Source organism: Coturnix japonica, chromosome 6 (assembly GCF_054131305.1).
Source record: "Coturnix japonica strain WE chromosome 6, WE-NBRP24, whole genome shotgun sequence".
Lineage (NCBI taxonomy): Eukaryota > Metazoa > Chordata > Aves > Galliformes > Phasianidae > Coturnix > Coturnix japonica.
In genome coordinates this window covers 9,424,319-9,437,677 of record NC_140668.1, presented here as the reverse complement: position 1 = coordinate 9,437,677, position 13,359 = coordinate 9,424,319, and positions in this window count along the sequence as shown.

The following is a 13,359-nucleotide window of genomic DNA, read 5'->3' as shown; positions in this document are numbered from 1 at the left end:
AACTCGGAATCTACTGCGCATACATCATAACTCGGAATCTACTGCGCCTACATCATAACTCGGAATCTAACTCGGAATCTACTGCACCTACATCATAACTCGGAATCTACTGCGCCTACATCATAACTCGGAATCTACTGCGCCTACATCATAACTCGGAATCTAACTCGGAATCTACTGCGCCTACATCATAACTCGGAATCTACTGCGCCTACATCATAACTCGGAATCTAACTCGGAATCTACTGAGCCTACATCATAACTCGGAATCTTCTGCGCCTACATCATAACTCGGAATCTACTGCGCCTACATCATAAATCGGAATCTAACTCGGAATCTACTGCGCCTACATCATAACTCGGAATCTACTGCGCCTACATCATAACTCGGAATCTAACTCGGAATCTACTGCGCCTACATCATAACTCGGAATCTACTGCGCCTACATCATAACTCAGAATCTACTGCGCCTACATCATAACTCGGAATCTAACTCGGAATCTACTGCGCCTACATCATAACTCGGAATCTAACTCGGAATCTACTGCGCCTACATCATAACTCGGAATCTAACTCGGAATCTACTGCGCCTACATCATAACTCGGAATCTACTGCGCCTACATCATAACTCGGAATGTAACTCGGAATCTACTGCGCCTACATCATAACTCGGAATGTAACTCGGAATCTACTGCGCCTACATCATAACTCGGAATCTACTGCGCCTACATCATAACTCGGAATCTTACTCGGAATCTACTGCGCCTACATCATAACTCGGAATCTACTGCGCCTACATCATAACTCGGAATCTAACTTGGAATCTACTGCGCCTACATCATAACTCGGAATCTAACTCGGAATCTACTGCGCCTACATCATAACTCGGAATTTAACTCGGAATCTACTGCCCCTAAATCATAACTCGGAATCTACTGCGCCTACATCATAACTCGGAATCTACTGCGCCTAAATCATAACTCGGAATCTACTGCGCCTACATCATAACTCGGAATCTACTGCGCCTACATCATAACTCGGAATCTAACTCGGAATCTACTGCGCCTACATCATAACTCGGAATCTACTGCGCCTACATCATAACTCGGAATCTACTGCTCCTACATCATAACTCGGAATCTAACTCGGAATCTACTGCACCTACATCATAACTCGGAATCTACTGCGCCTACATCATAACTCGGAATCTACTGCGCCTACATCATAACTCGGAATCTAACTCGGAATCTACTGCGCCTACATCATAACACGAAATCTACTGCGCCTACATCATAACTCGGAATCTACTGCGCCTACATCATAACTCGGAATCTACTGCGCCTACATCATAACTCGGAATCTACTGTTCCTGCATCATAACTCGGAATCTACTGCGCCTACATCATAACTCGGAATCTACTGCGCCTACATTATAACTCGGAATCTAACTCGGAATCTACTGCGCCTACATCATAACTCGGAATCTACTGCGCCTACATCATAACTCGGAATCTACTGCGCCTACATCATAACTCGGAATCTAACTCGGAATCTAGTGCACCTACATCATAACTCGGAATCTAATTCGGAATCTACTGCGCCTACATCATAACTCGGAATCTAACTCGGAATCTACTGCGCCTACATCATAACTCGGAATCTTACTCGGAATCTATTGCGCCTACATCATATCTCGGAATCTAACTCGGAATCTACTGCGCCTACATCATAACTCGGAATCTACTGCGCCTACATCATAACTCGGAATCTAACTCGGAATCTACTGCGCCTACATCATAACTCGGAATCTAACTCGGAATCTACTGCGCCTACATCATAACTCAGAATCTACTGCGCCTACATCATAACTCGGAATCTACTGCGCCTACATCATAACTCGGAATCTAACTCGGAATCTACTGCGCCTACATCATAACTCGGAATCTACTGCGCCTACATCATAACTCGGAATCTAACTCGGAATCTACTGCGCCTACATCATAACTCGGAATCTACTGCGCCTACATCATAACTCGGAATCTACTGCGCCTACATCATAACTCGGAATCTACTGCGCCTACATCATAACTCGGAATCTAACTCGGAATCTACTGCGCCTACATCATAACTCGGAATCTTACTCGGAATCTACTGCGCCTACATCATAACTCGGAATCTACTGTGCATACATCATAACTCGGAATCTAACTCGGAATCTACTGCGCCTACATCATTACTCGGAATCTAACTCGGAATCTACTGCGCATACATCATAACTCGGAATCTACTGCGCCTACATCATAACTCGGAATCTAACTCGGAATCTACTGCACCTACATCATAACTCGGAATCTACTGCGCCTACATCATAACTCGGAATCTACTGCGCCTACATCATAACTCGGAATCTAACTCGGAATCTACTGCGCCTACATCATAACTCGGAATCTACTGCGCCTACATCATAACTCGGAATCTAACTCGGAATCTACTGAGCCTACATCATAACTCGGAATCTTCTGCGCCTACATCATAACTCGGAATCTACTGCGCCTACATCATAAATCGGAATCTAACTCGGAATCTACTGCGCCTACATCATAACTCGGAATCTACTGCGCCTACATCATAACTCGGAATCTAACTCGGAATCTACTGCGCCTACATCATAACTCGGAATCTACTGCGCCTACATCATAACTCAGAATCTACTGCGCCTACATCATAACTCGGAATCTAACTCGGAATCTACTGCGCCTACATCATAACTCGGAATCTAACTCGGAATCTACTGCGCCTACATCATAACTCGGAATCTAACTCGGAATCTACTGCGCCTACATCATAACTCGGAATCTACTGCGCCTACATCATAACTCGGAATGTAACTCGGAATCTACTGCGCCTACATCATAACTCGGAATGTAACTCGGAATCTACTGCGCCTACATCATAACTCGGAATCTACTGCGCCTACATCATAACTCGGAATCTTACTCGGAATCTACTGCGCCTACATCATAACTCGGAATCTACTGCGCCTACATCATAACTCGGAATCTAACTTGGAATCTACTGCGCCTACATCATAACTCGGAATCTAACTCGGAATCTACTGCGCCTACATCATAACTCGGAATCTACTGCGCCTACATCTTAATTCGGAATCTACTGCTCCTACATCATAACTCGGAATCTAACTCGGAATCTACTGCACCTACATCATAACTCGGAATCTACTGCGCCTACATCATAACTCGGAATCTACTGCGCCTACATCATAACTCGGAATCTAACTCGGAATCTACTGCGCCTACATCATAACACGAAATCTACTGCGCCTACATCATAACTCGGAATCTACTGCGCCTACATCATAACTCGGAATCTACTGCGCCTACATCATAACTCGGAATCTACTGTTCCTACATCATAACTCGGAATCTACTGCGCCTACATCATAACTCGGAATCTACTGCGCCTACATTATAACTCGGAATCTAACTCGGAATCTACTGCGCCTACATCATAACTCGGAATCTACTGCGCCTACATCATAACTCGGAATCTACTGCGCCTACATCATAACTCGGAATCTAACTCGGAATCTAGTGCACCTACATCATAACTCGGAATCTAATTCGGAATCTACTGCGCCTACATCATAACTCGGAATCTAACTCGGAATCTACTGCGCCTACATCATAACTCGGAATCTTACTCGGAATCTATTGCGCCTACATCATATCTCGGAATCTAACTCGGAATCTACTGCGCCTACATCATAACTCGGAATCTACTGCGCCTACATCATAACTCGGAATCTAACTCGGAATCTACTGCGCCTACATCATAACTCGGAATCTAACTCGGAATCTACTGCGCCTACATCATAACTCAGAATCTACTGCGCCTACATCATAACTCGGAATCTACTGCGCCTACATCATAACTCGGAATCTAACTCGGAATCTACTGCGCCTACATCATAACTCGGAATCTACTGCGCCTACATCATAACTCGGAATCTAACTCGGAATCTACTGCGCCTACATCATAACTCGGAATCTACTGCGCCTACATCATAACTCGGAATCTACTGCACCTACATCATAACTCGGAATCTACTGCGCCTACTTCATAACTCAAAATCCAACTCGGAATCTACTGCGCCTACATCATAACTCGGAATCTAACTCGGAATCTACTGCGCCTACATCATAACTCGGAATCTACTGTGCATACATCATAACTCGGTATCTAACTCGGAATCTACTGCGCCTACATCATAACTCGGAATCTAACTCGGAATCTACTGCGCCTACATCATAACTCGGAATCTACTGCGCCTACATCATAACTCGGAATCTAACTCGGAATCTACTGCACCTACATCATAACTCGGAATCTACTGCGCCTACATCATAACTCGGAATCTACTGCGCCTACATCATAACTCGGAATCTAACTCGGAATCTACTGCACCTACATCATAACTCGGAATCTACTGCGCCTACATCATAACTCGGAATCTAACTCGGAATCTACTGCGCCTACATCATAACTCGGAATCTACTGCGCCTACATCATAACTCGGAATCTACTGCGCCTACATCATAACTCGGAATCTGCTGCGCCTACATCATAACTCGGAATCTATTGCGCCTACATCATAACTCGGAATCTACTGTGCCTACATCATAACTCGGAATCTAACTCGGAATCTACTGCGCCTACATCATAACTCGGAATCTAACTCGGAATCTACTGCGCCTACATCATAACTCGGAATCTACTGCGCCTACATCATAACTCGGAATCTAACTCGGAATCTACTGCGCCTACATCATAACTCGGAATCTACTGCGCCTACATCATAACTCGGAATCTACTGCGCCTACATCATAACTAGGAATCTACTGTGCATACATCATAACTCGGAATCTAACTCAAAATCTACTGCGCCTACATTATAACTCGGGATCTAACTCGGAATCTACTGCGCCTACATCATAACTCGGAATCTACTGCGCCTACATCATAACTCGGAATCTAACTCGGAATCTACTGCGCCTACATCATAACTCGGAATCTACTGCGCCTACATCATAACTCGGAATCTAACTCGGAATCTACTGAGCCTACATCATAACTCGGAATCTACTGCGCCTACATCATAACTCGGAATCTACTGCGCCTACATCATAACTCGGAATCTAACTCGGAATCTACTGCGCCTACATCATAACTCGGAATCTACTGCGCCTACATCATAACTCGGAATCTAACTCGGAATCTACTGCGCCTACATCATAACTCGGAATCTACTGCGCCTACATCATAACTCAGAATCTACTGCGCCTACATCATAACTCGGAATCTAACTCGGAATCTACTGCGCCTACATCATAACTTGGAATCTAACTCGGAATCTACTGCGCCTACATCATAACTCGGAATCCAACTCGGAATCTACTGCGCCTACATCATAACTCGGAATCTAACTCGGAATCTACTGCGCCTACATCATAACTCGGAATCTACTGCGCCTACATCATAACTCGGAATGTAACTCGGAATCTACTGCGCCTACATCATAACTCGGAATGTAACTCGGAATCTACTGCGCCTACATCATAACTCGGAATCTACTGCGCCTACATCATAACTCGGAATCTTACTCGGAATCTACTGCGCCTACATCATAACTCGGAATCTACTGCCCCTACATCATAACTCGGAATCTAACTCGGAATCTACTGCGCCTACATCATAACTCGGAATCTAACTCGGAATCTACTGCGCCTACATCATAACTCGGAATCTAACTCGGAATCTACTGCGCCTACATCATAACTCGGAATCTACTGCGCCTACATCATAACTCGGAATCTAACTCGGAATCTACTGAGCCTACATCATAACTCGGAATCTACTGCGCCTACATCATAACTCGGAATCTACTGCGCCTACATCATAACTCGGAATCTAACTCGGAATCTACTGCGCCTACATCATAACTCGGAATCTACTGCGCCTACATCATAACTCGGAATCTAACTCGGAATCTACTGCGCCTACATCATAACTCGGAATCTACTGCGCCTACATCATAACTCAGAATCTACTGCGCCTACATCATAACTCGGAATCTAACTCGGAATCTACTGCGCCTACATCATAACTTGGAATCTAACTCGGAATCTACTGCGCCTACATCATAACTCGGAATCCAACTCGGAATCTACTGCGCCTACATCATAACTCGGAATCTAACTCGGAATCTACTGCGCCTACATCATAACTCGGAATCTACTGCGCCTACATCATAACTCGGAATGTAACTCGGAATCTACTGCGCCTACATCATAACTCGGAATGTAACTCGGAATCTACTGCGCCTACATCATAACTCGGAATCTACTGCGCCTACATCATAACTCGGAATCTTACTCGGAATCTACTGCGCCTACATCATAACTCGGAATCTACTGCCCCTACATCATAACTCGGAATCTAACTCGGAATCTACTGCGCCTACATCATAACTCGGAATCTAACTCGGAATCTACTGCGCCTACATCATAACTCGGAATCTAACTCGGAATCTACTGCGCCTACATCATAACTCGGAATCTACTGCGCCTGCATCATAACTCGGAATGTAACTAGGAATCTACTGCGCCTACATCATAACTCGGAATGTAACTCGGAATCTACTGCGCCTACATCATAACTCGGAATCTACTGCGCCTACATCATAACTCGGAATCTTACTCGGAATCTACTGCGCCTACATCATAACTCGGAATCTACTGCGCCTACATCATAACTCGGAATCTAACTCGGAATCTACTGCGCCTACATCATAACTCGGAATCTACTGTGCATACATCATAACTCGGAATCTAACTCGGAATCTACTGCGCCTACATCATAACTCGGAATCTAACTCGGAATCTAATGCGCCTACATCATAACTCGGAATCTACTGCGCCTACATCATAACTCGGAATCTAACTCAGAATCTACTGCACCTACATCATAACTCGGAATCTACTGCGCCTACATCATAACTCGGAATCTACTGCGCCTACATCATAACTCGGAATCTAACTCGGAATCTACTGCGCCTACATCATAACTCGGAATCTACTGCGCCTACATCATAACTCGGAATCTAACTCGGAATCTACTGCGCCTACATCATAACTCGGAATCTACTGCGCCTACATCATAACTTGGAATCTAACTCGGAATCTAGTGCACCTACATCATAACTCGGAATCTACTGTGCCTACATCATAACTCGGAATCTAACTCGGAATCTACTGCGCCTACATCATAACTCGGAATCTAACTCGGAATCTACTGCGCCTACATCATAACTCGGAATCTACTGCGCCTACATCATAACTCGGAATCTAACTCGGAATCTACTGCGCCTACATCATAACTCGGAATCTACTGCTCCTACATCATAACTCGGAATCTAACTCGGAATCTACTGCGCCTACATCATAACTCGGAATCTACTGTGCATACATCATAACTCGGAATCTAACTCGGAATCTACTGCGCCTACATCATAACTCGGAATCTAACTCGGAATCTACTGCGCATACATCATAACTCGGAATCTACTGCGCCTACATCATAACTCGGAATCTAACTCGAAATCTACTGCACCTACATCATAACTCGGAATCTACTGCGCCTACATCATAACTCGGAATCTACTGCGCCTACATCATAACTCGGAATCTAACTCGGAATCTACTGCGCCTACATCATAACTCGGAATCTACTGCGCCTACATCATAACTCGGAATCTAACTCGGAATCTACTGCGCCTACATCATAACTCGGAATCTACTGCGCCTACATCATAACTCGGAATCTACTGCACCTACATCATAACTCGGAATCTAACTCGGAATCTACTGCGCCTACATCATAACTCGGAATCTACTGCGCCTACATCATAACTCGGAATCTAACTCGGAATCTACTGCGCCTACATCATAACTCGGAATCTACTGCGCCTACATCATAACTCGGAATCTACTGCGCCTACATCATAACTCAGAATCTACTGCGCCTACATCATAACTCGGAATCTAACTCGGAATCTACTGCGCCTACATCATAACTTGGAATCTAACTCGGAATCTACTGCGCCTACATCATAACTCGGAATCTACTGCGCCTACATCATAACTCGGAATCTAACTCGGAATCTACTGCGCCTACATCATTACTCGGAATCCACTGCGCCTACATCATAACTCGGAATCTACTGCGCCTACATCATAATTCGGAATCTACTGCTCCTACATCATAACTCGGAATCTAACTCGGAATCTACTGCGCCTACATCATAACTCGGAATCTACTGCGCCTACATCATAACTCGGAATCTAACTCGGAATCTACTGCGCCTACATCATAACACGAAATCTACTGCGCCTACATCATAACTCGGAAACTACTGCGCCTACATCATAACTCGGAATCTACTGCGCCTACATCATAACTCGGAATCTACTGTTCCTACATCATAACTCGGAATCTACTGCGCCTACATCATAACTCGGAATCTACTGCGCCTACATCATAACTCGGAATCTAACTCGGAATCTACTGCGCCTACATCATAACTCGGAATCTAACTCGGAATCTACTGCGCCTACATCATAACTCGGAATCTACTGCGCCTACATCATAACTCGGAATCTACTGCGCCTACATCATAACTCGGAATCTAACTCGGAATCTAGTGCACCTACATCATAACTCGGAATGTAACTCGGAATCTACTGCGCCTACATCATAACTCGGAATCCTCTGCGCCTACATCATAACTCGGAATCTACTGCGCCTACATCATAACTCAGAATCTACTGCGCCTACATCATAACTCGGAATCTAACTCGGAATCTACTGCGCCTACATCATAACTTGGAATCTAACTCGGAATCTACTGCGCCTACATCATAACTCGGAATCTACTGCGCCTACATCATAACTCGGAATCTAACTCGGAATCTACTGCGCCTACATCATAACTCGGAATCCACTGCGCCTACATCATAACTCGGAATCTACTGCGCCTACATCATAATTCGGAATCTACTGCTCCTACATCATAACTCGGAATCTAACTCGGAATCTACTGCACCTACATCATAACTCGGAATCTACTGCGCCTACATCATAACTCGGAATCTACAGCGCCTACATCATAACTCGGAATCTAACTCGGAATCTACTGCGCCTACATCATAACACGAAATCTACTGCGCCTACATCATAACTCGGAATCTACTGCGCCTACATCATAACTCGGAATCTACTGCGCCTACATCATAACTCGGAATCTACTGTTCCTACATCATAACTCGGAATCTACTGCGCCTACATCATAACTCGGAATCTACTGCGCCTACATCATAACTCGGAATCTAACTCGGAATCTACTGCACCTACATCATAACTCGGAATCTAACTCGGAATCTACTGCGCCTACATCATAACTCGGAATCTACTGCGCCTACATCATAACTCGGAATCTACTGCGCCTACATCATAACTCGGAATCTAACTCGGAATCTAGTGCACCTACATCATAACTCGGAATCTAATTCGGAATCTACTGCGCCTACATCATAACTCGGAATCTAACTCGGAATCTACTGCGCCTACATCATAACTCGTAATCTTACTCGGAATCTATTGCGCCTACATCATATATCGGAATCTAACTCGGAATCTACTGCTCCTACATCATAACTCGGAATCTACTGCGCCTACATCATAACTCGGAATCTACTGCGCCTACATCATAACTCGGAATCTAACTCGGAATCTACTGCGCCTACATCATAACTCGGAATCTAACTCGGAATCTACTGCGCCTACATCATAACTCGGAATCTAACTCGGAATCTACTGCGCCTACATCATAACTCGGAATCTACTGCGCCTACATCATAACTCGGAATCTAACTCGGAATCTACTGCGCCTACACCATAACTCGGAATCTACTGCGCCTACATCATAACTCGGAATCTACTGCACCTACATCATAACTCGGAATCTACTGCGCCTACATCTTAACTCGGAATCCAACTCGGAATCTCCTGCGCCTACATCATAACTCGGAATCTAACTCGGAATCTACTGCGCCTACATCATAACTCGGAATCTACTGTGCATACATCATAACTCGGAATCTAACTCGGAATCTACTGCGCCTACATCATAACTCGGAATCTAACTCGGAATCTACTGCGCCTACATCATAACTCGGAATCTAACTCGGAATCTACTGCACCTATATCATAACTCGGAATCTACTGCGCCTACATCATAACTCGGAATCTACTGCGCCTACATCATAACTCGGAATCTAACTCGGAATCTACTGCGCCTACATCATAACTCGGAATCTAACTCGGAATCTACTGCGCCTACATCATAACTCGGAATCTACTGCGCCTACATCATAACTCGGAATCTAACTCGGAATCTACTGCGCCTACATCATAACTCGGAATCTACTGCGCCTACATCATAACTCGGAATCTACTGCACCTACATCATAACTCGGAATCTACTGCGCCTACATCATAACTCGGAATCCAACTCGGAATCTACTGCGCCTCCATCATAACTCGGAATCTAACTCGGAATCTACTGCGCCTACATCATAACTCGGAATCTAACTCGGAATCTACTGCGCCTACATCATAACTCGGAATCTAACTCGGAATCTACTGCACCTATATCATAACTCGGAATCTACTGCGCCTACATCATAACTCGGAATCTACTGCGCCTACATCATAACTCGGAATCTACTGCGCCTACATCATAACTCGGAATCTAACTCGGAATCTACTGCGCCTACATCATAACTCGGAATCTAACTCGGAATCTACTGCGCCTACATCATAACTCGGAATCTAACTCGGAATCTACTGCGCCTACATCATAACTCGGAATCTACTGCGCCTACATCATAACTCGGAATCTAACTCGGAATCTACTGCGCCTACATCATAACTCGGAATCTACTGCGCCTACATCATAACTCGGAATCTACTGCACCTACATCATAACTAGGAATCTACTGCGCCTACATCATAACTCGGAATCCAACTCGGAATCTACTGCGCCTCCATCATAACTCGGAATCTAACTCGGAATCTACTGCGCCTACATCATAACTCGGAATCTACTGTGCATACATCATAACTCGGAATCTAACTCGGAATCTACTGCGCCTACATCATAACTCGGAATCTAACTCGGAATCTACTGCGCCTACATCATAACTCGGAATCTAACTCGGAATCTACTGCACCTACATCATAACTCGGAATCTACTGCGCCTACATCATAACTCGGAATCTACTGCGCCTACATCATAACTCGGAATCTAACTCGGAATCTACTGCGCCTACATCATAACTCGGAATCCACTGCGCCTACATCATAACTCGGAATCTACTGCGCCTACATCATAATTCGGAATCTACTGCTCCTACATCATAACTCGGAATCTAACTCGGAATCTACTGCACCTACATCATAACTCGGAATCTACTGCGCCTACATCATAACTCGGAATCTACTGCGCCTACATCATAACTCGGAATCTAACTCGGAATCTACTGCGCCTACATCATAACACGAAATCTACTGCGCCTACATCATAACTCGGAATCTACTGCGCCTACATCATAACTCGGAATCTATTGCGCCTACATCATAACTCGGAATCTACTGTTCCTACATCATAACTCGGAATCTACTGCGCCTACATCATAACTCGGAATCTACTGCGCCTACATCATAACTCGGAATCTAACTCGGAATCTACTGCGCCTACATCATAACTCGGAATCTAACTCGGAATCTACTGCGCCTACATCATAACTCGGAATCTACTGCGCCTACATCATAACTCGGAATCTACTGCGCCTACATCATAACTCGGAATCTAACTCGGAATCTAGTGCACCTACATCATAACTCGGAATCTAATTCGGAATCTACTGCGCCTACATCATAACTCGGAATCTAACTCGGAATCTACTGCGCCTACATCATAACTCGTAATCTTACTCGGAATCTATTGCGCCTACATCATATCTCGGAATCTAACTCGGAATCTACTGCTCCTACATCATAACTCGGAATCTACTGCGCCTACATCATAACTCGGAATCTACTGCGCCTACATCATAACTCGGAATCTAACTCGGAATCTACTGCGCCTACATCATAACTCGGAATCTAACTCGGAATCTACTGCGCCTACATCATAACTCGGAATCTACTGCGCCTACATCATAACTCGGAATCTACTGCGCCTACATCATAACTCGGAATCTAACTCGGAATCTAGTGCACCTACATCATAACTCGGAATCTAATTCGGAATCTACTGCGCCTACATCATAACTCGGAATCTAACTCGGAATCTACTGCGCCTACATCATAACTCGTAATCTTACTCGGAATCTATTGCGCCTACATCATATCTCGGAATCTAACTCGGAATCTACTGCTCCTACATCATAACTCGGAATCTACTGCGCCTACATCATAACTCGGAATCTACTGCGCCTACATCATAACTCGGAATCTACTGCGCCTACATCATAACTCGGAATCTACTGCACCTACATCATAACTCGGAATCTACTGCGCCTACATCATAACTCGGAATCCAACTCGGAATCTACTGCGCCTACATCATAACTCGGAATCTATCTCGGAATCTACTGCGCCTACATCATAACTCGGAATCTACTGTGCATACATCATAACTCGGAATCTAACTCGGAATCTACTGCGCCTACATCATAACTCGGAATCTAACTCGGAATCTACTGCGCCTACATCATAACTCGGAATCTAACTCGGAATCTACTGCACCTATATCATAACTCGGAATCTACTGCGCCTACATCATAACTCGGAATCTACTGCGCCTACATCATAACTCGGAATCTACTGCGCCTACATCATAACTCGGAATCTAACTCGGAATCTACTGCGCCTACATCATAACTCGGAATCTAACTCGGAATCTACTGCGCCTACATCATAACTCGGAATCTAACTCGGAATCTACTGCGCCTACATCATAACTCGGAATCTACTGCGCCTACATCATAACTCGGAATCTACTGCGCCTACATCATAACTCGGAATCTACTGCACCTACATCATAACTCGGAATCTACTGCGCCTACATCATAACTCGGAATCCAACTCGGAATCTACTGCGCCTACATCATAACTCGGAATCTAACTCGGAATCTACTGCGCCTACATCATAAC